Below are 2,859 nucleotides of genomic sequence, written 5' to 3' on the forward strand. Positions count from 1 at the left end.
CGCACAGGCTCAGCAGGCTCATGCAGCCAGGGAACACGGGCTTACCCACTCCCCACATAGAGTTCGGGCTCAGGCTCTTGACAAACAGGGACCACAGGGCTTGGCACACCCGCTCCTCACACCCTAGGATCAAGCCACAAAATCCCTCCAATCCAAAGCCACCATGGAAAGCCCCCTCCCCCAAACACACAACAAAACAAACCCTATATAAAGCCTGACTCCTTGCTGCTTCTTGCCTGCACAGGGGCACCACCCTCCTCCCTTTGTGTTTCTCAATAAATCTATTATGTGAGGTTTGCTGTGTGGTATGACTTTGTGGTATTCCTTGGCTCCTGACTGCCAGAATGCATTTCCATTCAAACTATCACACAGGCCAGATCCCTGGAAACTCAAGTTACAGGCAGTTTGGAGCTTCTATGTAGGTGCTGAGAACCAAACCCTGGTTTTCTGAAAGATCAATATATATTCTTAACCACTGAGCCATCATCAACTCTAACCAATATTATTTGGTTTTTGAAATAGGATCTCAGAACCCAGGCTAGCCTAAAACTCAGTGTGAGTTTGAACTCTTATTTATTTATTTATTTACTTACTTATTTACTTATTTATAGATGTTTCTTTCTAATGAATTGAACATTACATTTTTAAATTTCTGAAATGGCCAACAGGCCATAGAAAGACATTTATTTAGGTCCCTGCTTGGAGTTTGAACTCTTGATCCTCCAACTTCTATATTTTGAGGACTGAGATTACAGGCATGTAACACCACACCCATTTAAATATACAGGTTTACCCTGTTAATTCTGCTTACAGCTAATTATCCCAGAGATATATAACACCTTCAAGGCTATTAGTTGCAGAAAATAAATAAGTTGCGATAAAATAAATAATTGTGAAAATGATATCAACTGGGGATTATAAATTATAATAGTTATCCTACCAAATGTGGTAAGACCAGAGGAAAATGAACTAGCTGGTTTCTATAGGCATGGAGGACCTCAATGATTTATTGCTGTATAGGAGGATCACAACAAAAATGAATTGGCATTGGTGTTACTTTAAAGCTGTGTGAATACTATGTTGATGATCCCAAGCAAAAACAGAAGACAGAGAAAACACAGTCTTGTTTAAAATATCTTTTTCTGGGAATTTTTTCAATGACTTGCTCTAAAAATATACATGCTGGAAGGCAGCTTGATAATTTCCACTAGACTCACACACCCACTCCCACATGAACTAGCAACCACTATAAGGAAGAAATGGAAATATGACTCTGCAAAAACATATAGGTGAATGTTTAACCCTAGATTTTTGTGTAGTTTAAAAGTTGAAATGAAGTTGTTTAAGGATGTAGTTTTAGTTAGTAGAGTACTTGCCTAAAATGCATGAAACCCTGAGTTCAATCCCTGGCCCTGCATAAATTGGGCATGGTGGTAAGGTAAATGCCTATAATTCCAGCACTCCAGAAGTGGTTGAAGAAGGATCAGATGTTCACGACCATATTCAACTCTACAGTGAGTTCCAGGCCAGACTTGGATACTTGATATCTTGTGTCCAAAAAAAATTGAAAAACAAAACTCTGGCCCTTTAACTGACCACTGCTCAAACTGTGGTTCATCCAAATGTGAATTATTGCACAGCATTGAAAGGGAGAATTATTGATAAAAGCAGCGGTGGTCTCTTGAAAGTATCAAATTGAACAAAAACAAGACTACTGTTGAGGGTTGTAGGCTACATGGGTACATGTTGCTAATGGCAACACTCTTCCAGTGACTAAATTCAAAACCCTGAATAGGAAGTAGTTTACACACATTGCCATGGATTGTCAGGAAGAGGCAGAGTCTATAGGACTATAGTTGTTAACTATAGTCTAGAGTCAACAGGAGGGATCCTTCATCTAAGGAGGTCTTTGTCCTAGCTGGGGTAGTGAAAAAGACCCATGTGGTAAGTAGGCCCAACACAAGCACTTAGATACATTGTAGGCACAACACAAGCACAACACTTAAGAGTTCAAGGAGCTGTTATTTTTAACAGCTGGGGATGGAACCCAAGACACTGTTTTTACTTTTGTTTTTTGGGTTTTTTGGTTCTAGTTTTTCGACCAAGACACTGTTAATACTAGGCCAGTACTCTAACACTGATTACATCCCCAGTCGGATAGCCACACTGAAGTCAGCCAAGAAGCCCAGCCCAGAGTGAAGCCAATGCCAGAAAGAGCCACAGGTCTCTTGGTTGCCTCTGGGCAACTTCCAGTAAATCTGTGGTTTGTACATGTAATCTCATAGCTACATGAGTGGCTGAGGCAAAGGAACACAAGTGTGAGACCTTCCTGAAGTAAATGACGTCTAAGAATGCAGGCGGTAAAAGGAGGATTGAGCAGGTTGTTGTTGTTTGGGAGTAGGGTTTTTTGTTTTGTTTTTTGAGACAAGATTTCTCTGTGTAGCCTTGGCAGATCTGCTTGACTCTGCCTTCTTAGTGCTGGGATTAAAGGTGTGCACCACCACCCGGATTGTTTTGTTTTTAGCAGGGGATATAAGCAGCACTCTTGCAAGCATCCCAGCACTAAAAAGAGGGGAGGGGGAATTGTTGGAATATACTGAAGCCTCATGTTGTGGGGTCTATTTACATGCAACATAACTCAAACACCAGACTTGGGAGCTGAACATTGCATGGCATATTTTAAAGATGAAACCATTAAGAGTGGGTGTCTTAGTCAGGGTTTCTATTCCTGCACAAACATCATGACCAAGAAGCAAGTTGAGGAGGAAAGGGTTTATTCAGCTTACATTTCCATACTGCTGTTGATCACCAAAGGATGCAGGACTGGAATTCAAGCAGATCAGAAAGCAGGAGCTGATG

At 41.1% G+C, this 2,859-nt stretch overlaps 1 non-coding gene across 1 annotated transcript; it reads right to left on the reverse strand.

The window, feature by feature from the left end:
* Positions 1-609: 609 nt before the first annotated feature.
* On the reverse strand, positions 610-722 carry LOC115063192. Its single transcript, XR_003843079.1, has one exon. It is a non-coding gene; the product is annotated as a small nucleolar RNA SNORA2/SNORA34 family (small nucleolar RNA).
* Positions 723-2,859: the final 2,137 nt, after the last annotated feature.

This window comes from Mus pahari, chromosome X (genome assembly GCF_900095145.1).
Source record: "Mus pahari chromosome X, PAHARI_EIJ_v1.1, whole genome shotgun sequence".
In the NCBI taxonomy this organism is placed as follows: domain Eukaryota; kingdom Metazoa; phylum Chordata; class Mammalia; order Rodentia; family Muridae; genus Mus; species Mus pahari.